This window comes from Nycticebus coucang, chromosome 21 (assembly GCF_027406575.1).
Source record: "Nycticebus coucang isolate mNycCou1 chromosome 21, mNycCou1.pri, whole genome shotgun sequence".
Lineage (NCBI taxonomy): Eukaryota > Metazoa > Chordata > Mammalia > Primates > Lorisidae > Nycticebus > Nycticebus coucang.
The window spans coordinates 49,997,296-50,022,733 of NC_069800.1; the positions used below are offsets into that span (position 1 = coordinate 49,997,296).

The 25,438-nt window shown below is 45.2% G+C and overlaps 2 long non-coding RNA genes across 3 annotated transcripts; one reads left to right on the plus strand and one right to left on the minus strand.

The window, feature by feature from the left end:
• Positions 1 to 25,066, minus strand: LOC128573669 (uncharacterized). 2 transcript variants are annotated; one of them, XR_008376509.1, is made up of 3 exons: positions 24,740 to 25,066; positions 2,274 to 5,107; positions 1 to 47 (listed from the first exon to the last, which is right to left on the minus strand). It is a non-coding gene; the product is annotated as an uncharacterized LOC128573669 (long non-coding RNA). The 2 variants fall into 2 exon arrangements; XR_008376508.1 differs by lacking the exon at positions 1 to 47 and having other exon boundaries at positions 2,408 to 2,464; positions 2,560 to 5,107.
• On the plus strand, positions 660 to 4,612 carry LOC128573668 (uncharacterized). Its single transcript, XR_008376507.1, has 3 exons — positions 660 to 780; positions 960 to 4,417; positions 4,521 to 4,612. It is a non-coding gene; the product is annotated as an uncharacterized LOC128573668 (long non-coding RNA).
• Positions 25,067 to 25,438: the final 372 nt, after the last annotated feature.

Here is a 25,438-nt window from a genome sequence, read left to right on the forward strand (position 1 = left end):
GGAGCTGCCTCCACACAGAAATTCATGGACCAGCTGTCTCGTTTAATCTGGTTGCAAGATGAAACCATTAATAGATGTCAGACACATTGGCAATGATCTCTTCATTAATAATTTCCTCCTTTCTGAGGAAAAAGAAATTAGTAACCAAAAACCATCAATAATTCAAAAATACAAGTTAACCTTTCTATTAGCAGAGTGACTGTGCACACACCACAGATGCTTTCAGAGCCAGTGGTTCTGGCTTGAGTAATGTTATGATAGCAAGAATATTAATATGCATTAAGGCTGTCTGTCAAGACACGAAAATATAAATAACCCAAATGCAACTTGGAAATCCTATGTATTTTTCAAATTTAACCTCCTGATCCCACCACTCTATTCTGGAAAAGCATGTATTATCTGATAATATTGCTCTGTCCATAAGCGGGACTCCATGAAGGAGTCTGTCTCCAGTTTGAGGCCATTGTGCTTAAAAAGATTTCCCTTACACTACGGTGACACTGCCAATCTCAAATTTCCTCCCTTCAAAGTTGGGTCTTCTTTCTGGGGAAGAAAGAGCCTGGACACACATGCAGGTGGCCTTCATTTAGATGTTGGGCGCCCTCCAGGTAAGCAGCTCATTTACTCAGAATCCTGCCTGTTCCTCTTCTGATATGATTCTCAGGTGCACAGCCTCTGGTCCCCCTCTTCTCAGCCGCGCTCCATCTTGGTGATGTCCCACTTCCAGGAAGTTCTGGCATCTGCCCACCTTCCCCACGCCTCCATCCGCCTGCCATCCAGGTGACCACAAAGCAGCCACTTCCCCCCTCCAAGTCTGCTTCCCCATCTGTGAAATTGGGTGATTATTCCCACCTCACTAAGCTGAGCGAGAATTAAGTGAATTAATGGCTGTGCACACCCTTAAAACCAGGCCTGCTTGCTCAAGAGATGATTTCCTTTCCTTTCTTCCTACTTCCAAGTCTTAGATTCACTGGCCACCCCAGCGTTGACTGCAGGCCAACTGTCACAGACACCTGGACGACAGCACAGCGTGGAGGGCCAGCTGCTTCCTCCTTGGACCAAATCACCAGCACATGGTCCAGACTATTGGCAAGTAGACCTCAGAGTCTGGAATCTGCCAGACAGCTGTTTCTTGTAACTTAAAAAAAAAAAAGTACTAAGTAATATGTGGCAAGTACCGTCTTTGACCTCTAACTTGCACTGGGCAATGGGGATGTTGAGGTAGAGCGGCCCCGCCCACAAGGAGCCCAGACAGCCCCCACTGAGCAGTCACACCAGCACAGTGAGGACAAGGTAGTGTCAGGCTTTGAATCGTGGAGGTCAAACAGGATTGAGATACGGCCTCAACCTTCGCTTCTTGCTTCCAGCAAAGTGGCTTCTCTGATGAAGCAGGAGAAAAGCGCCATTCTTGGAGCAGTCTGGGCCCCTAGAGTTGGACATGTGCCTTTTTAGGGGACTGAGGTCCCTGCAAGACTTTCAGCCCTCCTCCTGGTCCCTGACTCCAGACTCAGCTTCCAGAACGTTCTAGGAAGGAATAGACTCGCCACAGTGAGGTGGAGTGAACATGTTTTACTCCCCACCTGGCTGCGGCAACCTTAGCTCTGATTCTGCTGCTTACTGCCTGCAGTCTGATCCCTCCCAGTGCACAGCAGCCAGAACGGTCACTCCACAGCCTGCCTCTTACAGCCTAAAACCCTTCACCATGGCCCCAGTGCCCTCACCACAAAGTCCACCATCCTTACCATGGCCAACAAGGCCCTCCACCAGCTGTGCCTGGCCTACTTTTCTAAGCCATCCCCTCCCTAATTCCGCTTCAACTCCTCCAGCAAGTTAAGTCCTCCCCAGGTATAGACAAAGGGCATTCCATGTGGATGGAACAGCCTGGGCTAGTGCTCAGATCTGAAAGAGTCTGCATGTTGAAAGAGGTGAAGGTGCACCCAGCAAGCTGAGTCCTGAGTGCAGCAGCTCCCTGAGCTCTGATTCCGCCACACACTCTGCTGACACACAAGGTCTGTTCCAAGACACCGTCCCTTACCGCCCTCTGGGCCTTTGTGTAGCTCCCCTTCTCTGGAATAACAAGTTCAAGTCCTCATCCTTATCCAAGCATCCAAATCCTTCTCCTTCTGAGCTCAGCTTCGAGCAGTGTTCACAGGCTGCTCTGGAGGGGCGTGATGCAGAGTCAGGTAGCTCTATTTCCATTAATGCCACTTGCACATCTGCTTTTGCCACAAAAGTGGCAGCATCTGAGAGTGCCAGGACTGTCTCTTACCCACCTTCGTGTCCCCAAAGTCAAGCCTCATCGTGGCCTACAGCAGGCACTCCATACTCATTGGTTAAGACTAGGACCAAATTTCTTTGCCAGGCCACATGCATTCAGGATGAGTCGTCTTCAAACAGGAAGAACAGTGACCCATTTGTCAAAGTCTGTGGGGAACCCAGCTCATCAGGAAGGACAGGAGAGAGGCTGTCGGGTGAGCAGGTGAGATGCATCAGGGTGATGTTTCCCTGCTGTCCCTGGTCCCAGGAACCACCAGAAGCTCATGTTAATAACTCACTTACCCAAACTGATGAACCTGAGTCTCCAGGGAAGGGCCTAAAAATTTGCCCTTTTTATCAGACTGCCCAGGGGTGAGTCATGACTGGTTAACACTGTCCAGATCAGTGCAGGAGCAGCAAAGGTTGCTTTCTGGACAGACTTCAGAAACACCTGGCCAGGGCTCAGAAAAGTCCCAGGGCTGCCTGTGGAGGGGGAAGCCACGTCCCAGAGGGTTTAGCAGCCTATCTGCCCACAGTGCCCAGCCTCCTCCTGGTGGGGCCCAAGTCCCAGAAACGACAGACAGTGGACCTCTGAGAAAGAAAGGGCACCAAGAGCTTTGAAACAGTAATGATACAGACAGATTGCCTCATTTGTTTTCAAAGAAAACTCTTAAATGGTTTTCAGACCTCGGGTTCACAGGATTGGCTTACACAGTCACATATCAATGAGGAAGTGTCAGGAACTGACCCCGCCCACCAACTGGGTTGATCTCATATTTGTTTATGCAAGACAACTGAATATACAAAAAAAACAAAAAAACTCTAGGTGTGGCCAGCCCCTGATTGCCCCCACCCTGGTATGTGGGTGTTTTAATCACAATCCTTGGTTCTTAAGATACCTTCATGATGTTTTCCCCAACAAAGCGCTCTCTTGTTATTTATGTTTTTACTTTTTATTGTGCATTCTTGCTATTTTATTTCATTGATTTGTTGCCCTATTATTACATTTTGGTAAGTACCTACAAACACCCCACCTGCCATAACCACCTTGCCCTTGACAGTAACGGACTTCTTCTCTTTCCATCCCTTCCATCCTGTGCCAAGAAGACTCAGGCTGGCCAGAGGGCCTTCCAGGGGCCCCAGATGGCCTCCCAGATGCCAATCATTTCTGGGATTCTGGTGCACTGGTTTGCAACCCTCCTGCTGATTAGAATCCCCCGGGGCCACTGACTGATTCATATTTGAGTAGGACCTAAGCAATAGTGTTTTTAAAACTCTCCCCAGGCTTTTCTACTAAGAACCCCTGCAAAGACTCCTCACTTAGCGTTCTCCCCACCCCTGGGTGGGTGAGACATGAATCATCTAAGAAGTTTGGGGTGGGGAGGGAGGTGGCTGCATACACAGAACTCGACCCCTCCCACCCAGTAATCCAATACACTTTCCTAAAGATACCCTACCCCCATGCCTACCTGCTGTGCAGCTGAGAGATGTTACTGAAGCGGTGTGTTGGGTGAGTGGCCAGCACATTTCTCAACATGGGGCATGGAACACACCCACGCCCCGAGCCACTGGAGGCTTTGTTTATTATGCACGGAACTGAATCAGAATTTCTGGAGGCTGAGGCTCAGGAATTTGCATTTCTAACGTGCACCCCGAGCTGATTCGCAGTCACTTGTGTGAGAATGGCTGAGGCAAGGGCAGGGAGCACAGGACGTTGAGACCTCCAGGGGCAAGTTGACACCTGCAGAGGCCAAGTCTGCGTCTTATCCATTCCTGCGTCTCTGACACCTGTAGGGGTTAAAGGACAAATAATGAGCTTGAAACACATGCACTCATGCTATTTTAGTCAAGAGTCTTTTTCTTCTGAATGACAGACTCCCAGCTCAAACAAGCTGAGTAAGAAGAGGAATCCAGTAGCTTATTTTGCGGAGCAATTCATGAGCGCCTTCAGGCAAAGCTGGAACAAGGTACTCAAGTGAAGGCATCAAGGCTCTACTGATCCAATCTCCACCTCTCCGTATCTCATCTCGGCTTCTCTCTGTGGGTAGAGAAATTGGACAGTAACAGCTCCGTACATGGTTCTCACAGCTTCGCACCCTCAGTAAAAAACAAGACTTTCTGCATCACCTTGTCAAACTCTATCCACAAAGTCCTAGTAAAGGTGAGAATGGGTGATTGGGTTCACGGTTCATTTCCCCAAAGAATCAATTTGGCCAGGGGGAAGAGGCAGGACTGTAACTGGCCAGCCTCGGTCATCTGTCCAGCCCTCTGCAGTAAGGATGACAACCATAACTACAGCCCCACGAAGACTGACTGGGGTGGTGAAGGCCTGTTTTCTCCTAATGATCTTGGGCAGTCTGGTAAGATCTGTCACCTCACTTGTGAATCAAAATGTTCATAAACTCCTTTGATAAGGGATCTAGCGATTTAACCAGTTACCTGGGTCCATCCTTTACCTACACACTCATCCTACCCAGGTGACACTCATTTCAAGCCCCCCATACCCAGAGAGACCCTTGATCTCTACAAACTGCCCTTTCCACTGTACCAAAGCACGTTTTCAGCCAGCTACTCTATAGCTAATCCAATGGCGTAAGTACTAGTTTCTTAAATTTCAGAAAACAGCGTCTGTTTAAGAAGCATTTTATACTAACTAGAAACACATTTCACCCCAAACAATAGTGGTGAACTTCAGCCCCAAGAACCTCCTCCTCTCCGTGGAGTCAAGCCAGGATGCCAGGGAGGACTTCTGAACTAAGGTTGCTCATGGGTGGGACGGGCCGGGCTGCACACTTTTATTCCAGCTATTCCCACATCGAATAACATGTTGATAAATCATTATTTCTCCAAGCTAAAAAAAAAAAAAAAACGTTAATAACTCAAGGCAGAATGAGTGAGTTTGTTGAAAATTGAGGGTACAAACACAGAATGTAAAACCACAGAAAATACCATCGGGCAACACAGACATCATCTGTCTTATCTGGAAGTCAGTCTCCAGAGTGGCACAAATTTGTAGATTGGGTTGAGGACAGAGTGTGCCCCATGCTCTGGGCAGGACGGTAATAAGCAGGGGGCGTGTCGAGATGTCCCTTTACTCAAAAACACTGGACATCACAGTCTGCCCCGGAAGCTTAAAGATTGATAGCCTTGAGAATTTTTACTTTGGTGTTGCTTCCACCTCTGAAACGTTTGAACTTGCATTTTCTGGGTGTTCACACTGAGCCACATTGCTAAAAGCCTTCCATGCCTTATCCAGCCTACAATTGTTTTATTATTCCCCATTTACAGGTGAGGAAACTGAGGCATGTGGAGGTTTGGTGTTTCAGGACTGGTTTTGGTTATAGGGTTATTTTTCCCCCCCTTCACAGCTTCTGGACCTTTAAAAATCATGATAATTGCGTCTTCCAGTCATGAGCTAAGAATATTAGAATCAGCAGGGAACTTTGAGCCCTCCATCTCAGAACTCTTTTCATTTCACAGACATTGCAATAGAATTTTGACAGTAAACAAAAATAAATAGAGTGTAGTTTACCCAGAAGCCAAATCCCTTGTAATAAGTTCTGGGCCAGGTGTTCCCCAGAGCAGCAGAATGTACAGTTATAGTTTGGGTTGATTTTGTTGCTTTGAGTCTCTGTTTTCCCAACCTTTCACGCCTTACCAACTGCAGTGTCAACTGAGACATGCTTCACAAGAGACCAGATAGCCCCCCAAAAAGTCATCAGTTAACCAAGGTTGGTGCCACCCAGTCACCAAGTGGGGCCAAAGCCCCTGCTTTAGCCCAGGTCACTGTTTAATTCTTGTTTCCTATGAGAAGATTATGAACGGCCCCTGAATGTTTTAAAATTAAATGCATGGAATTTTGCAACCTCTTAATAATCAGGTCTCTGTTTTCCGGTAGGATTCAAAAAAAATCAGCTGCTGACAAATGTTAAAAATTTCCTCACCACTAATCACACTTCCCCTCTCTCCGTATTTTCCCCTCCTCTTACTCTTCGAACATGAATTTATTTTCTATTTGAAAGCCAATCTCACTGGTTATTAGATATTCTCCCTGCTGTCACTGTCAGTAAATTATTAAACAGCTGACCAAGCTTTGTTTTAAAATGATTCTCCTATGAAGCTCAGTGATATATTTGCCATGAATACTGAATGGGGCCGCGGTCTCTAAGGGCACGTGAATGATTCCTATTTACTACCTTTAGCAAAATGTGTGTGCAATTAGCGGCAAGAACTTGACTTGAATCACAGCTAGTGGAGATGCCTGTAGCTCATTTACAACTTGACTTGAATCACAGCTAGTGGAGATGCCCGTAGCTCATTTACATGGCGTGCTCTCTACTCATTATGCTCCTGCCTGGGAGAAGCATGTTACGCTTCCAGGCCATATCACAAAATAGCATACAGACTTGCCTTTGTTATCTCTTACCTCTTTTCTTGTCTTGCCACCCCTCAGCCTCAACATACCTGTGGGAATCCCTTCCCTGTTGAATGAAGCAGCTGGTTCTAAATTAATTTCTATTTAAAGAAAATAAACCTGCTTGAGATAAAATTACTTAACCTGTCTGTGTTTCTGCTTCCTTATCTGTTAAAAAAAAAAAGAGCTCATAATTTCTACCTCGTGGATTCTATAAGGAAAACAAAGTGCTGAGCACAGGGCCTAGCATCTAGTAAATGCTCCGAAGCTGATAGCTACTATTTTTCCTATTGACTACTGCATTAGTCCAGACTCTGTAGATTATAAGTCACAGAGAGCTATCTTAAATTCACTTAAGCCAAAGAGGAAATGCTACTGCTTACCTAATCAAACAGTGGTTGTCAGTCAAGGTCTAACATGGGAAACAGAAAGTGCTTCAAGGAGGAGATTTAGTGCAAGAAATTGGCTACACAGGGGATGAGGCAGATAAGAAACCAGAAAAGGATAGAGAAGTAACTCAGAAATATAGGAGTACAGGAAGCTCCTATGAGCCCTAAGAGAAAAGGATAAAGGTACTAGAAACCCCTAACTACACTAATGCATGGAAGCTGGAACCTTCACAGATGTGTCCAGGAGAAGCTGAGGCCAAGAAAGACACTCCTTTGCTGCTGGAGAAATTGCCCAAAGCAGAGAGAGGGGAAGAAATTCCACTGCTTCTCCTTTTCCCTTTCCTCCCAGCATCCAGTAAGCACCTCCCATTGGCCAAACCACAAGAAGCCATTTGAAACAGGAGTCCGAGGAAATACAGCCATCTGAGACCAGCCTCTCTGATTACAGAGCAGAACAGGGAAAGACAAGCATGGGGTCTGCCTTAGATGCCAGCCAGCCCACAGGAGGACTCTCCTTCATCTCCTTTCTCTTAGCTCTTCAGCTTTGTTTCCTGGCACTGTCTTCCAAGTGGCAGAGAGCATGGCTGATGGAATGCTCCCCACCCAGTTCCAGTGTGAAGAATCCTGACTGCTCACATGTCCATTCCTTGAACCAATGGCTGTGGCTGAGCAATGAAATGCTATGATTCTTCTAACTCAAGTCACATGTTCATCCCCATGACCAGAAAGGCCAGATTTGTTCTGAGAATCAGGGACAAGTGCCCCCCCCCAAAAAAAGATACCCCCAAATTAGAGGGGGACTGTTATTCCAGTGGTCTAAATTGGGAAGCTTCGAGCATGGTGGTCATTATTCCTGCTCACTGAATACTGTATTTCTAATCCTTCTACCATTCAGAGACCTGGTAAGATAACAATTCCCTATCCCTGTAGATTTGGGTGTGACAAGGTGACTTTTTTTGGCCAACCAAATGAGAGAAGAAGCAATCTGTGTTGGTTCTAGGTGGAAGATTTCCAAATGGTGAGTAATATTTCTTTCTCTCTTTCCTTTTAATACAATAACTGGCAGTGTTTTGTGTAGTGGTTGTTCCATCAGCCCCAGTCCCAAAATGAGAAGATGAAGCAGAACTTCATGCCAACCTGTAAAGGGCATGTGATGTGACTAATAGATAAACCTTTGGATTTTAAGCCACTGCAATTTGGTAGTTGTTATAGCAGCATACACTGAACCATCCTGACGGTTTCTGTGAGAAAGGTGCTCAAAGCAGTGATTCTTGTGAGCTTTGTATATCAGAATGATGCTGGACACTAGTCTCAAAAGCCAAAAATGTTAGTAGAGGACAGAGGAAGAAACTGTATATTACATGATGTTCTTGGCACCATCAACCTCTGAGCCATCCTTCCCCTTGTCCCTCACACTAGTCAATGTATTTGCCCAGCTCAATAATAATGGCTGTACTAAAAACTACCATTTATTGATCATTTGTCATTTGCCACCCACTGTATAAAAGCACATTTTGGCATATTAGCTTCACAAGTCTATGCAGTAGATAATCTTGTTCACAGATGTGTGAACAAGAGAGGGGAAAGAGAGCAGTTAAAGAAGGTTCAGATATAATGACAACTGTGTAGTTAATACAAATACCGAAGGGATTAGGGAAGTCCACATTGTCACCTACAGCATAGATCATTAGCTTTAGTTGATGAGTTTGGCGTTTCAACCATGCAAACTATTTTTGGTAATAAACCATCTCTTATTTAAGTAACAGTGATCAGAATTGTCTTTAGCAAACTCATAACTAGGAGCCATCAATCCTATTTGACCTATTTCAAATGTGAAAACCAAGATCAGAGTGTCAATCTAACGTGCCCAAAGTCACAGAGCTGGTTGAGCTAGAGTTTATGCTCTAGAATTGTCTGACTCCAGAGCAGATGTCTTTCTTTTCCCCATTGGGTTAAAACAAGAAATTTGTTTCTTGCTCATGTAAAGTCTGCCATGGCTTGCATAATTTTTTAAGACAGCATTCCATGACTCTGCATTATACCTACCAATCAATAGAAGCTTCCTCACTTGCACAGGCAGAAAAGGCAGCCGTAGAATTGTGCATTGACTTCTAAACACATTTTTTCACATGTCAATGGTCAAAGCACTGACATGGGCTGCCTAATTCCCCAGTGGCAGGAAAGTATAATCCTATCAGATTCTTGGAAAGAGAAAATTAAAAATATTGGAGAATAGAACCAATGATTACTATTCTGAGTCAGGGAACCACTATAAAGTAGTGTCTCCCTCATATAATCTCATAAATATCACTCCATCTAAAATAATCTGCTCCCACTTGATTATATCTGCATTATCACTCCTTCCCCCAGATACTATGATCAGTATGTCCTTGGTCATGAAAAATTTAAGAAGCCCTGGTTGGGTAGAATTGGTAATTTGCTATCAATCATTTTAATTGCTAGTCCCATGAAGGTTTTGACTGTGGCTTTAAAGACAACACTTTTGTCTTGACCCTTCTGACCAGCCCCTATCTTGTTCCCTAGATCTAGAAATAGATCCTGCCTCACACCCTTGTGCCTGAGCCCCTGCTTTAATCCTATCCTCTCATGTTAAGTCCTCCAAGACAGAGGACTTGGTTTCACTGGTATTCCAGGGATGGGTTCCTCCCCCAAGCACTAGCTTTGGTTTGGCACTGCTACTTCTTCCTAGACCTTTTCCTGACCACTGACTGCTGGACCTTATTCTGTGGTTGGCTACTAAGGTATGTCTGGATCGCCTACCCCACCCCAGCTCATCTTATTCAACTGTAGCTAGTTTAGTTCTTCCCACAACCAACTAAACTTTATCTCCATTGGAATCTCTGCCACTGAGAATTTTAACCATATTTATTTTAACAAATATTTTTGATCATCTGTCATGCACCAATATCAGATTAGGCTCTGGATATAAATTGATGAAGAAAATAGACACTCTTACTGCTTTAAGGAGCTTACTTTCTAATGAGAAGGCATACAGACAGACAGGCATACAGAAAGGACAGACAATATAATAGAAATGATAAACTCTATTATAGAAGTTTCTAAATTGCCCTGTCCCCATTCTTACAACTCCAAGAACACGGTTTTCCTGCCTCTCTCTTCCCTGCATATTGCCAGTAGAGCTGGGTTTCAATACCACATTCCACCAGTATGTGTCACCACCTAACACATGCTATACCCAAGCCCCAATAAATATCTTCTATTTATTTGTCATACCTCGTCATGTCATTTAGGTCCAGGTGGAAGATGATGAATATGTCATCCCTTTGAAGGGATTCAAGAAATATTTAAGAGGTAGAAATAACAGGATATGAGGGTGGGAGAGGGGAAAGAGAGCAGTTAAAGAAGGTTCAGATATAATGAGAACTGTGTAGTTAATACGAATACCAAAGAGATTAGGGAAGTCCACATTATCACCCACAGCATAGATCATTAGCTTTAGTTGATGAGTTTGGCGTTTCAACCATGCAAACTATTTTTGGTAATAAACCATCTCTTATTTAAGTGACAGTGATCAGAATTGTCTTTAGCAAACTCATAACTAGGAGCCATCAATCCTCATGGTCAAGTCTCAAAACAAACCAACAAACAAAAAGGCTTGCAGCTGGCAGGTTAGAGGGAAGTCTCTGTGAAAGTCCATGAACACACATGATCACTTACTATATGCTGTATCAGTATCTAATTTTTCCCAGCTCGGTAGGCATGCCTTACAATTTCCATATCACAGAGGAGAAAGAAGAGTGGGAAATATGAGGGACTTTTCTATGCTGAAAACAGTCCATCTTCCTAGAAGCACCCATAGAACTTCTATTGCATTGTACTTCCTAGGAGTATCCACCAGATTTTCATAGAGCACTTTAAGTCCAGCATGAAGTTGTTAGCTTTGTGCACCTAGAACTGAGTTTACAAAAACCCATCCATTGGGAGGTATGAAAAGAAGTACCAGAGCCCCAGAGACAAAATGTTATGTCTTAGGGCTCAACACCAGATGATGCTGGGTCAGGAAGGACCAGGTGGTAACTTCAGAAAAGCAAGCACTACCATTCACTTTGCTCCCACCAGAGTTTACTTACTGAAAAGTGGATGTTGAATTTGGGAGCCAGCACAGAATCTGGTTCCAGTAATCCAATCCCATATTTTAATTAATGATCACATTTTACAGCAGGCTCTGAAAGCAGAGAATGAGATATGCTGTACCTCTCTCTTTGAATGAGAGGAGGTTCTGTGGATGTGGTGGGGTCGAGAGTAGGTGCTATTCATCTTCAAAGGGACTTGCTAACATTAACAAACACTCCTCCCTCAACCTCTGAATCTATGAAGCCTCAAGTGAAAATGCTTTCTATCTGTCAGAAAAGCATTCCAGTCTATGGAATCAGTCTCTTGATAATGCAGTAATTACTAGAGCAATTTTAGCAGGTACAAAGGCATTTTTAGTAGTTTTAATTATTCAAAGCCTGATTAATTATCTAATCCATGGATCAGAGGCCAAAGGGGATAAAACTGTACAAAAATGGTTACCATACAAGGGTGAAGGGAAAATTCAGCAGCCTTCAAACAGAAAGCTGCTCTCTAACGTTGCACTTATGCATGTGTGCCCTTCAGTATACAGATGATGGACCATTGGGCCACGTGCTCAGAAACCTGGGTTCTAGGCCTGGCTCTACCACTGGCCTACTGCATCCTTGGCTAATTAGTTTTCCCTTGTCAGGCTCCATAAAGTTACTTGGGCGCAGGGGAGATAGAAGAAATACAATAGATGACCACAGGGCCTCTGTTAAGTGCTAACATCCTATAGCTCTTTTTTTTTTTAAGTGTAAGACTCCAGTTGAATTTTTTTCTGTGGACAATGAAAATCTAGAGAAATTTATAAACATGGAAGGGCTTTGATTATATTGGGGTTTGAGAAAATAGATAATCTGTATAGGACAGATTAGAGTGGAAAAAGACAGGTGGAGGCTGCCATGACAGATGTCAGGCAGATGAGTGTGTTCTTATAGGAATGTCTGCTGCTTTGGGGTGGAAAAAAAGCCATGCACATTCACTGAGATTTATTGAGCACTTCACATAGAGCGACAGGTACTTTAGGGACACGATCTGCCTTCCAGGAGTTTGCCAGAGCAAGAATGCCTTACTTGGATGGTTGCCCACTGATGAGTCTGTTGGATGACTGGAAGCAGAGACAGTGTCCATTCTCACTGACTTAGCAAATTGTTCCAGGAGTTTATATATCCATGATTTTTTAACCAGTGTACCAAGGCACATCGGTGTGCCATGAGAGGATCTTGGGTGTGCTGTGAAAATTTTTGAAGATCATGAATTAAATTATTTTGGAAAAAACTCAAAGCCCAGTAGATATATTCTTTTTTAAACTTTTTTGATCAACATAATTGAAGTGTGCCACAGAAGTTTAACTATAGGTTTGAGTGTGCCGTGAGATAAAAAAAGGTTGAAAATACTGCTCTGTATGAACCTGCTCTGCAGACCCAGTGACGAGTCTCACAGAGCACACCTGTGCCCTGCATGGGCTTGATTACTTTCCTCGGGGAGTAATTGTCTCACCTCCAATGTAGCTCCAACATTCACCCCTAGCTTTTGTCCAGACTCAAGTGGTAGAGATTCCACATATTTTTTCTCATATGAGAAACTTTAGTCAACAATGGGAGAGCTGACAAAGAACTTTTAAATTTGTTCTCTTTGTGGTTCCTCCAGAAAGGAAGTCCACAGGGACTTCCTTCTTGGCTGTCTCCCAGAGCCCAGCACAGTGGCTCAGAGGTGACTATCTGGTTCACAAGGCTCTGCCACTCCCTGGCTGTGGGACTGGTCTTGGGACAAGTTACATAACCTCTTTGTGCCTCAGTTTTCCTATATGTAAAACCATGAGACATTATAAAGATTAAAGTGAAGTGTCTTGCAATGGACTGATAAATGTTTGGGCCCCCCCCAAAAAAAAATCATATGTTGAAACCCTAATCCAAATATGTTGGTATTTGTAAGTGGGGCCTTTGAGTAGTAATGAGATCATGAGGATGGTGCCCTCATGAAGGGGATTAGTGCCCTTAAGAGAAGAGCTCAGAGAACTATTAATAGTTTTGTGAGAACTAAATGAGATGTCAATAGTCTAGGACTCAGAAGGAGACCCTCACCAGAACCCACGCATGCTGGCACCCAGATCTTCCAGCGTCTAGAACAATGAAAAATAAATTCCTGTTGTTGATAAGCCACTCAGTCTATGCTACTTTGTTATAACAGCCTGAACTAAGACATGTCTATCTGTGGTAGATGTGATATAAAAGATGGATAAGCAAATAGCTATGTTACTTTATGTGTTATAAAATGGGACAATAATCCATATGCATTTATTCAGCAAATATTTACTAAGCTCCATTAAGTGCCAGTCCCCATTATGGCAGCAGGTGAAGATACCACACTAAATAAAACAAGGTCATTATGCTTGTGGAGTTTGCATTTCTGTGAGTAAAGAGTGAGCAGGACAACCAAATAAATGTATCACATGGTGGAAAGCAGGTGAATGTGGTGGTGTGTGCTTTGTAAGATATAAGGGTCAAGGAAGGCTTTTGCAAAGTGATGACACTTGAGCACCAATCTAAATCAACTGATTTGGAGGCAAAAAGTGGATTCTAGTCATAGGGGATGACAAGTGCAGAGGATCTGAGGCAGGACTGCGCATAGGAACAGCTATGAAGCCACTGTGGCTGGGGGGGAGAAGAGGAGGAGAAGGTGGGAGGTAAAATCCCAGCATCAGACTCAAAGAGTCTCATGGGCCAGGTCAGGACACAGCAAGCATCCTAGTGTACTTGAAAGCCATCAGAAAGATTTAAGGGAAGAGTGACAAGGTCTGACATGGACTCAAATTACCACAGTGCCTGGCAGAATGTAAGAAGGTACAGCACCGTGGAGAGACACAGAGTATTCAAGAAGTTAGGAGGAAAAGATTATTTCAGACTCCTGAGAGCAAGAAAAACCTCAAGCAGGAAGTATTTCAGCTGAGTATATGCTAATTGGGAAGACAGCAATATTTCAAATGTGCACATGAGGCTTAGGGGATCCATTTGTGATTTCTTCATTCATTCACTTAGCATTGCTCCTTTCTGTGCTGTGTCCCTCACTAAGGGTTAAGGATGCAATGGTGTATCCATTTTATCCATCCTAGCACCTGTCTTCAATGAGTTCACAGTGCAGGTTGGGTGCAGAGAAAAGATTAGACTGGTGTTAATTGCTGGGAAGCCTCTGAGAGTCCAGGCTTGTTCCTGCAGCCTCTCACAGCAAGGTAGGGATCTCCAGATTGAATGAGGTGCTAATCATGTGTTGGTTTCTCTAACAGACAGGCAGGTATTTGTCACAAAGGCCGTGACATGAGGATATTCCCTCTGATTGAGACAGCGCCATCAACCAACCCATTTCACATTTGCGCAATCATCTTCAACAAATCCTGGAGCGCCATTTGCCTACCCATATAGTACCAAAGTCCTGATAATGGTTCGTTTTCTCAGAGAAAAAAAAAAAGAACAAAACTAAAATTCATCTTTAGATAAGTCATCCCAAAGTACAGCAATCTAGCCTCAGTGTTAATCAAGCTCTTTAAGGGGTGCTTATTCCGTACCAGGGACTCTTCTAAGTGTTTTGCAATAATTAACTGATTTAATCTCCATAACAGTCTGCAGCCCGGCACACGCCACACGCCCTTCACCCACCCTCACGGCTTCAGCGTGCTCCTCCAGGCATCCGGCTGTGATCTGGGGCGGTGCTTTGCATGAGGGCTTTCCTGTCCTGATGGAGCCCATGTTACAGCGTTCAGGGTAAGGCAGAAGACCAGAGAATTAACACTCCTCTCCTGCACGAGCACCCATGCGTGTATATGCACATGGGTGCACCCACACACAAGAGCAGCCTCAGTTAAGGACGGCTGGGAGTTGGTGTATAAATACTCCCTCACCCCCTGACCGTGTGATTTACTCCAAGATGTGTGTTTTAGTTTCCAAAGCTCCCCAGCAGGATTAATGCAGAGTCACCTGCAAGGGTAACTTTCTCTTCCCATTCTTCCTTTACTGTTTATTCATCTACCTCCTAATTAACTACTTGCTCTTAAATCCATGTCTTGGGGTCTTCCCCTGAAAGAACCCAGGTTAACTTGCAGCCCTTTGGCCAGGAAGGGTGGCTCACCCCTGTAATCCTAGTACTCTGGGAGGTTGAGGTGGGAGGATCACTTGAGGTCAGGAGTTCGAGACCAACCTGAGCAAGAGCAAGTTGGATCTATCATGTGTAGAACACAAATGTCCTAATGCTGTAATTGGGTAAATGAGGTGAAAGCTATGTTGATTAGTATAATGTAAGCACTCCAATTTGTACAAATAATCAACACACCGAAATTGGCATAAATGTATTTATGATCTATGTACAAAAGACTTAATTAAAAAAAAAAAAAAGAGCTTGTCTCTATAAAAAATAGAAAAATTATCCAGGAATGCTACTGTGTGTCTGTAGTCCCAGCTACTAGGGAGGCTGAAGCAGGAGAACCCTTCGAGTCCAGGAGTTTGGGGGTGCAGTGAGCTATGATGACTGCTGCACTCTAGTATAGGCAACAGATTCTGTCTTGAGGAAGGAAGGAAGGAAGGGAGGGAGGGGAGGGGAAGGCAGCAAGGGACGGGAAGGGAAGGAAGGAAAAAACACCACCCTTGAGAGAGGGAGATACCATTATTATCATTTCGCAGCCAAGAAAACTAAATTGGAGAGAGGTTGAATAATATGCCCACAGACACAGAGCCGTCAAGTGGAAGATTCTAAGGCTTCATACCCACCCACCAGGCTCCAAAGCCATGCCGTGGACCCCAATACGCTGCTGCCTCTGGCTGGAAGAACAACCTAAACAACTAAGCCCCAGCCTCATTTCGTTGGCTTTATGCTACAGGCAGGTTGGTGAGCTACCTAGACGAATGCACATTTCCCCAGATTCATCTATAACCTCCTCTTTGGAGATTCCAGTGTGTAATTCAGAAGTGTGTTTGAGAAGGTATTTGATGTGATTTTCAATGCAGTGGCAGCCACAAGGTGATTCATCAGCCGGCTCTCTTTGACAGAGAATTGATCTCCCAGGTCAGGAAGCAAACCTCAATTTACGTAGGATGCACTTGGAATGTGCCCTCTTAGTAGCACACAGAAGATAAAGCACAGTCAATGACAGTTCTTGTCAATGAGTTTGTTATGGCAAGAGGGGAGATGTGTGGCTTTCCCATGTGAGTGCTGCCACTGACACTCCGGAGGTAAGCTTATTCTTTTCTGTATGGTAAACACTTTGCCCAAGTCTTTTAGCCCTGCTTGTCAATTTCTTGACATCTCCGAGTCCTCTTTTTATCCAAGTATCTTCATCCAGTAGCACAAAAGCAAAATGAGTACTTACTTGGTTCCCCAGCCATCAACCATTCTTTTTCTTTCAAACTAGACTTCTCTGATTTTTCAATTTTATTTCATGTCCAGATGAGTAATTTCAGAACCATGAGATTGGTGAAGGCTAAGCCTCCCCACTCAGGATTTCTGGCCTTTGCACAAAAAGAAAAGCCCATTGTAGCAAACTGTCTGTGTGATTCATTTGTTGCAGGCACTGACAAAAGAAATTTTTTTCTTAAAGGTATTTCCATGATCCTGAACCATGATGGTAGGAAATAACCCCAGAAAATGATAAAAAAAAAAAAGTGTGACACGCACAAAAAAATTAATATTAGATTTATTTTGTCATTAGGAACTTTTATCCTTTTTTCTTTGGGGATGAGATTTGAGCTATCGAGGATGAGAAATTGAGGAATAGAAGAGCTGATCAAAGCTGCCTCTGCTAGCCTAAAGATGAATGTTTTCAAAATACAATTTTATTTTTCTTATGGCAAGGTTTTCTGTTCTTTATTCATACTTTAAAGAAATTAAAAATCATGTGGCTGGCTTCATCCTGCCTCTTATATAAGCTGATCAAGTTAAACCAACAGAACTAAATTTAAGAAAAAGAAAAAGGGACGAGAAAGAGGAAAACAGTGAAATGAGAGAGAGAGAAATGGATGGAAGGAAGGGAAGGAGGGAGGAGAATGGGGGGAGGGAAGGAAGAGAAAACAGTATGTAGAGGGCATTCTTTCCATTTCAAAACTTCACTGACCATCAACAATGAAAAGTCCATGGACGGTCATTCAATGTCTCACTTAACTCCACCTGTGTGAATTCAGTCTTTTAACTCCTTTACTCCAGGGAAAACCCATTTTGTCCTCGTCATCATTTCAGCCACAGAATGGTGATGACTCCAGCCAAGAAACAGAGTCTCTACATGGACTTCATTAAGCATATATATATAGGCTTTTATACACGTGTGTGTGTATATGTATATATATGTATATGGCTCTTCCACGTGAAGACACCTGCTCAATTCTGAAGGGCTAGAAGGATGAATGCTATAACAACATCAATCAGGAGAGCTTGGGTTATGCTGTGTAACATCTCCATGACTAGAAACAACAAAAGTTTATTCCTCGCTTATGCCAAGTGTCTATTGTAGAAATAATGGGGCCACCACACTGCACTGTGCTCACTCAGGGACCAGCCTCAGGGAGGTTCTCTTTCTGTTCCTCCATGATTGCTAAAGCAGGAAAAACAGGATATAGAGAATCTCCCACTGGCTCCTATAAGTCACCTGCTTACTCTTCATTGGCTAAAACAAGTCAAGTGGTTACGAGCTCCAGGAGGTAAGGAGACACAGTCCTGTGCACCCACAAGAGGGTGCAACTAAAATATTTTTTGACCAAGTGCTATGTTGTGAATGTTTGTCCCCTCTAAAACCCATGTTGAAACTCGGTCCCCATCATAACAGTATTGAGAGGAAGGGAAATTCAATTGTGGTATTTGAGGAGGTAATCAGGGAGGGGTATTAGTGTCTTCATAAGAGAACATAGAGAGACTGAGTCAGCGCCCTCTCCATGTGGGATCCTGTACCCCCTTGTGACTCAGCAGAGAGTCCCCACCAGCAAGGAGGCCTTCACCAGAAGCATCCCCATGGCCTTGGACTTCCCAGCCTCCAGAACTGCAACAAGTAAGTTTCTTCTCTTTGTAAATTATCCAATCTCAAGTATCCAGTTATAACCATAAAAAAAAAAAAAAACAGACTAAGACACCAACTACTGCAAACCACACACGCAATTCTTGACATGGAGGCACTCATGGACTCTTAAAGATGGCAATGCCAAAAAGAAATTTTTAGCAGTTCCCTAGGAGAGGACCAAACGAATGTCACAAGTTCAAGGAAGGCAGAACCTACCTGGAAAGCTGGGCCTTGGGAAATGAGCATGGTTTTTACAAGCTGAGATAAGAAATTGGGTTTTTCAGATGCCAAAAAGAGCAGAGTAAGGATCAGAGGTCAAGAATGCACCAGCCATGTTGCAGAAGAATGAGAAGTTCGTCATAAGCAGCGTGTGTGTAGGAACGCGTAAGAACTAGGGGAAAGGCATGGGCGGCTCACAGGACAGCACAGACCAGGCTATGGAGGTGTGGCTTCTCCCAGCAGACTGGGCCACCATTCATTCATTTATTTGGTAAATAAGCTTAGCACCGTACTAGGCTCTGAGACTGTAGCAGCAAGGTAATGAGAACAAAAGAAAGGAAGTGACCTTTTTTTTTTTTTTTGTAGAGACAGAGTCTCACTTTATGGCCCTCGGTAGAGTGCCGTGGCCTCACACAGCTCACAGCAACCTCCAGCTCCTGGGCTTAAGCGATTCTCTTGCCTCAGCCTCCCAAGTAGCTGGGACTACAGGCGCCCGCCATAGCACCCGGCTATTTTTTTGTTGTAGTTTGGCCGGGGCTGGGTTTGAACCCGCCACCCTTGGCATATGGGGCCGGCACCCTACTCACTGAGCCACAGGCGCCGCCAGGAAGGAAGTGACTTTAAAAAAGATTTTGAAAGGAGACTTGAATAGTCTGGGCGAATTTACAAAGGGTGAACTTCACAAGAGGGTGGGTTCAGAAGTCAAAGGTGACTCTGGAAATACAGAGCATGTCGGCGCAGCAAACACCCAGAGAGCACAGGAAGAGCAGCAATATGGAGGGGGTTTTACCCGCCCTGGATAAGCTGCTACATTTGAGAAAGGCTGAGTTTGAGGTGCCAAGGGCGCCCCAGAGGGCTGCTGGGCAGGTATTTCTGTGCAGGTCACCAGACGAGGTGAGCCCTCTAGTGGACACTCTGGTGCTCGGCCCTCATCCTCTCAGAGCCTGTTACCACACAGGCTGTCTCCAGGAGGCTGGCTTTGGGCATCGACAGCCACTTCGCCCAGCTCTGACAGCGTGCCAGGCCCCTTGAAGGACCCTGCGGATTCAAAACTTGAATAAGCACCCTTGGCTTTTCAAGGTGCTGGCCATCTGGTGGAGAGACAGATGTACATGTTGACAATGTCAGTACGTGTGACTAAGAGTGAAATGCTAGGGGGTGAGGGGACGGCATGAAAATAAGGCTGAGGGTTCTTCCTGCACCGGAGAGAGGCAGGGAAGGCTTCATAGAGGAGGTGATCCTTGAACTGGATCTTAAAGGGTGAATAGGAGTTTGCCAAAGGAAAGGGAGGGAAGGGCAATATAGGAGAGGGAACAGTAAATCGAAGTCAACAGGCTTGAAAGAGGTGGGAAAGGAGTGTTGGGGGACTCAAGTGGTTTGCAGCATAATAGACAGTGGTGGGCAGAAACCACAGAGGACCCTGGGGCCCGCAGATTCAAGCATGAAGAGCAGGTTCTAGAGCTGTTCTCGCAGGAAAGACACACACCCTTTCACCCACACTCCCAGTCCACAGCATCTGCCGGGGCAGCTCTGGCCAAGCCTGAGTCTGCAGACCAGAGGCCCTCGACAACACCCATGAACTTCCTCTCATCAGCAGATGCTGTAAGCAACAGAACAGGCTCCCAGGAACAGACAAGGGATTAGCAGGAATGACTCCGCGCTTGTCTGGGAAGCTTTGGTTTTAGTTTGGGTTCTCCTAGAAGCAGACACTGCGACAAGGATTTGAGCACCTGAAATGTATTCAGGAGGTGCAAGAAAATACCAGTGGAGGTGTGGGGAAGGGAGGCAGGGAAGGCAGGCAGGTGGCCAGTACAGGGAGTGTCTTCAAATAAGTTACTATTGCAGCTGATGGGAGCTGGATTGCAGGGGGCCCTGGGGAGTGGAGTCAGTCTCTCTCTCTCTCTCTCTGTCTCTCTGTATCCACTGGTCTCTCTCTCTCTCACACACACACACACCTGTGTTTCAGCCCCAGGGACAGGGCAGTCAGGGGCATCTGTGCCCGATATCCCCTCCATCATTGGCTGAGATATACATTCAGGGAGCATGAATTCCCTGGAAGGCAGCAAACCACCAGCGGCAAAGAAGAGCAGGTGCAGAGGGCTGGAGTCAGGCCGCATGCCCCGAAGGGTGAGGAGATCTGGGCCGGGCCCCACGGCACCCGTCACACTTCATGCCTCTTGTTCTCCCTCCCAGCTGAGGGGGAGAAACACCTCTAAGGGCCTGATTTCCCCCCTTTCTCCTCCACATGAAGGTTGGAAGAAGAGTCAGAGGAAAACCACCAGTCCCAAGGAGGGGCCGATACCCATCGGTAAGCCGCTGGAGCTCCACCATCCTGACTATTTGGGGCTGGTGCACCTGCCAACTGGCACAAGTTCGTCCTCTCTCTCGATAAAGCAAGTGAGCAGCAGAAAAAGACAAAGTCGCAGCACAATCTGACTTTGGGTCTATAAAGAGTCTCTTGGTTCTTTTCATCTGAAAATACCAGCGTAAAGTTGCTTTAAATATACCACCTTCTACTAACCCAGAGAAGTGTACACATTTTCAGATGCTACGGCCATATGGAAACGCAAAGTTTTGTTTTGTTTTTAGTCCCGTGATTTGCAAACTCCTCTGAGGCCTAAGAGCTCTGCAGAGGTGTCTCGGGAGGTGAAGAGGGGATAAGTTTCCTGCTCTGAGCCCCTTAGCTTGAGTTCCCCCAGAAGGTGACCTGGAGTCAGAAGTTGTATATTTGGGAGGCGATCCCAGGCATCGCGCTTGGGGAGTGAGGAAATGAGCAAGGGGAAAGAAGGCGGCCAGTGAAGGGTGTGTTATCAACGCAGTTACTACTGCAGGCAGCTGGAGCTGGTCTAGATGTCCAGCCACAGGGACATCCCACCTGAGGCACAAGGGAGCTGGGGTGTGAATACCCTGATTCCTGTCAGTCAACCGCAAAGGCTGCTTGGGGCGGGGTGTTAATAATTCCCCAGCACTGCCAGCCTGCCGAGTGGGTGGCAAAATAGTCTCTAGCAGCCAGAGAAAGCCGTTGAGTGGGGGTGCGGGGAAGCAAGTGCTGACAGTCAGAATTTAATGGAATGGACCAAAACATGATAGAATGACAGATTATGGAAGACACAACCCCTCCTCCCCTCTGACTCCTCGGAGAGGCTTAAATTTTATCCCTTTTACATATCGAGGTGTTGGGTCATAAATGCTACCTATAATAGAGATATTCTAACCAAAAAACAAACCAAAAATGTTTTATGAGGCCTAACAATTAAGTTTGTGGAGTCATCCTAGAAAAAGTGCTACATCGCTCATCCCTGAACATCACTACCGACCTCCTTCAAAGTCCTGCCCCCGGGAAGCGGGGTGCTGAGGCCAGCGCCTAGCCCACCCTTCAAAGCAATTTTGGATCTCTTTTTCTAGAATGGCCATCAGAGCTGTCGCCGGATAAAACCTCTGTTCTGATCCAGGGCACTTACTTTACAAGCAAGAATACGGAGGCCCACGAGAAGGAGGATGTACCCCCACTGCCAGAGCATTACAGGGACCAGCACCGAGGTCTCCTGGGCCTCAGTCCAGGGCTCTTGCCACACTGCACTCATTTCTGCTAAAGCCCATTTTTGCTGCTATTTCATTTTTCCCCCGACTCCATTTCTTCACGTTATCCTGGTTCTCCTCATGTGCCCCGGTGACCTCAGCTGACTGTTTCCCAGCATCAGACACTCTGCCATCTCCCTAGTCATATATAATACCATTCTCTTTCCATCTTTATCCAGATCCTTTAACAAAACCTTTATACATTTGCAAACAGTGACCAAAAGTATGAAAACCAGAGGATTGATGTTGGCACAACCACTTTAGAATTAAATGTAAATACTCCACTTCGCTGGGGCGACATGCTGGGCTGATAAAACGGCTTCTGCAAACTCAGTACCAAGGGGTCTGTTTCTAATACAGCCGCCTCTTGTCTTTCATGTTTGAAGATTATTCAAAAGGCAGGGGCCACTTTATACCTGAATAACATGGATGTCTTAATTTATAAAAACCACTGCATGCCCTACTAACCTCTACATTGTGGCACTCTTTCTAGCCCATACTAAGTGCTCAAGAAATGTTTGCTAAGCGAATAAAGAAAAAAAGCCATAGCTCCTTACTCTCGGCCTCCCCCTCACACGGAAATCAAAAGGCCAGCAGGGAGGATTTTCATCCTCCCTTGTCTACACCAAGGTCCAATGACATTCTACCAAAAATCGATCATGGCTTCTTTGCCAAAGCGTTTTCTTGAAACCAAAAAATAGTAAGATCAGTCATTTATTAAGTAAATATTGATTCAATGCTAATGCACTGGAAACCGGGCTTCAATGGTGAGGAAGGGAAGAAAAGAAGAGACTCTGCCTTTTTGAAGCGTGCAGCCCAGACAGTCACGAATCAAGTAATTGCACCATTAAAGGTCAAGTTGCAGCTGTGAAAAGCGACTGTCAGGGTTTTAAAGATGTGACTGTGAAGTCTTTGATGTTCCTCCCCTTGAGAGGTGGAGGTCAATTCCCCTGTCCTTGAATGTGGGCTGGACTTGGTGCCTCAATTCTAGGGAATAGGGGTGATGGGATATCATTTTCAAGACCGGGTTATAAAAGGAATATAGACCCCATCATGGGTACAGTCTCTCTCTCATATCACTTGCTCTGGAGGAAGTACCATTTGCAATGTTGTGAGGCCACTCAGGCATGTGATAAGGTGGGGGCTCTTTGGTGAGAAACTGAGGCCTTCTAGCAACCACAGGAGTGATCATGGAAGCAGAAAATCTCCTTCCCAATTGAGCCTCCAGATGACTACAGCCCTGGCCAACCGCCTGACTACAACTTCATGAGGTACTCTGAGCCGAAATCACCCAAAAGCCACTCTTAATTACCTGACCCACAGCTGTGAGATAATAAATGTTTGTTGTTTTGCATTGCTAGGTTTGGGGAAATTTGTTCCACAGCATTAAGTAGTTAACAGGAAGGGCAAGTACAAGATGGCATCATCTGATCTGGGAAGTCAGGAAGAGCTTCCTTAAGAAAGCTGAGAAGGGTAATCCAGGGAAAGGAGGTGACTTGTGCAAAGGCCCTGGGGCAGCAAGGAGTCTAATGAGACTCAAAGAAGCTGGTGAGGCTGCTCCAGATAGATCAAGTGGGATAGTGATGGGTAGTGAAGCTGGAATAATGGCAGGGAAGCAACCACCATGGGGGCACCTCAAGACACTGTCAAGGACTTTGGTCTCTATCAGGAGAGCAATGGGAAGTCTTTGACAAGGAAAACCGGTAGATGACTTGATCAGACTTGTATTTCCTTCATGTTCTTTCAACTATTACTTCTTAACATAGCATTCAGCTGACAGCTTCTTAGCACTGGGCATGTTTTGATTTCCACATAGACTTTCTGCAAATAATGGAAATTATATAAGCTAAAAAGAATACCCTGCTTATAATGTGCAGTGCTGACTTCATTCTAACCCATATCCTACTGCAGTGGCTGCCAGTCACCTGCTATCAACTCTGAGAGGATAAGAAAGACAAGATTTGGAAACACAGAATAATGGAAGGGGTTCCCTTAAAGATGACTCCCCAAAATCAGACTCCATTGTTGGGGTATAGATCCACCTGTGTTTTGTTTTTTGTTTTGTGTTTTTTTCAGGCGTTTTTAATCACATTATCAAGAGGACCTGGGTTCCCAGCTGCAGAGCCTAGAGCAAGGATTCAGAATCGTGCAAGTTACTGAGGAAGGACTCTCCAACAGAAGAAAGCCAAGCTAGGAAGTGACCCCAGGAAATGAGCAGCCCTGGCCTGATCCACAGGGAGACTGTGGTACATGAACTGTACACAGAGTTGTCCCGGCCCATGGCGCAAAGCCAGCTTCTTACATCCCCCATTAGTCAGTCATTGGCTGTGAGTTGCACCTGTCTATCAAGGGCCTTTCTCTGGAGAAGAGGTAGTTTTGCCAGATAAAATTAAAAAAAAAAATTTTATTTGCCAAATACAGCAACCCTAAGGAAAGGGGCAGCTCTGAGCCATTAGCAGCCAATACTCCCAGGTGCTGGGGAATGGGCTGGTAAAGGGAATATTGGCAAGACGCCAAAACAGTGTCAACCACAATCAGTGACTCTGCGAAGATTCAAAACTTTTTATCTATAGGCTAGGAGTGGCTGGCTGCTCAGTAATGTTCTGGGAATCAATGATAAATTCCTCTATACTTAGATGCTAGGATAGAGCCCCCAGTGAACCAGGACAAAACCACCATTTAGTTACGCTTGCACATCCGACCAACTAGTTTCCCAAACTAGAATCCAACCCAAATCCAGAACTCGCAACTTACCAAAATGCAGGAAGAAGTCAAAAGGCCAAAATCCACCTAAGCATCATTAACCAGAAGTTGCACAAAAATTCCACAGAGGGACCCCTCCAAGTTCAGATGACAAGGTCCCCTTTGAGAATGTGGGTGTGGGGTAGAGTATACAGTGGTGCTTAAAAGCAAAGACTCTGGATCTTTGTTTGAGTTCAAATCCCAGAGCCCCACTCACCAACTGTGTGACTCTGGTGGGACACATCACCGTCCCAGGTGATCTATGCAGATCTGTCCATGACCTCTCTGGGACTCAATTTCCTATCTGCTAAGTAGAGATTATAATAATAGTCCACGCTGATAGGGTTCAGGCCAGCAGAGGACCAACTGAACTAATTCACGTAAACTACTCAAAACTGCACCAGCCTTGGAGCATGCATCAATAAAAGTTAATGATTAATATGATTATTTAACTATCAAAAAAAGAGCAAGCAGGGACTTTGAAACTAAAATTTCCCAGATTGGCTTCTCCCAGAGTCTTGAAAACAGCCTGCCGTGACCCACATTCTGCTGGGCTGTCGCATTTGGCCATGAGCTTCCTGGGGGCTTGATGGGTGTTGTTTTCATCTTTGCATAGTGCTGTGGGCGCCTTGTTGGGTCTGATAAATATTTGATTGCTGGAGACTGCCATCGCCTCAAAGTGGCACGGAAGGAAGATTGCTGTCACTCAAG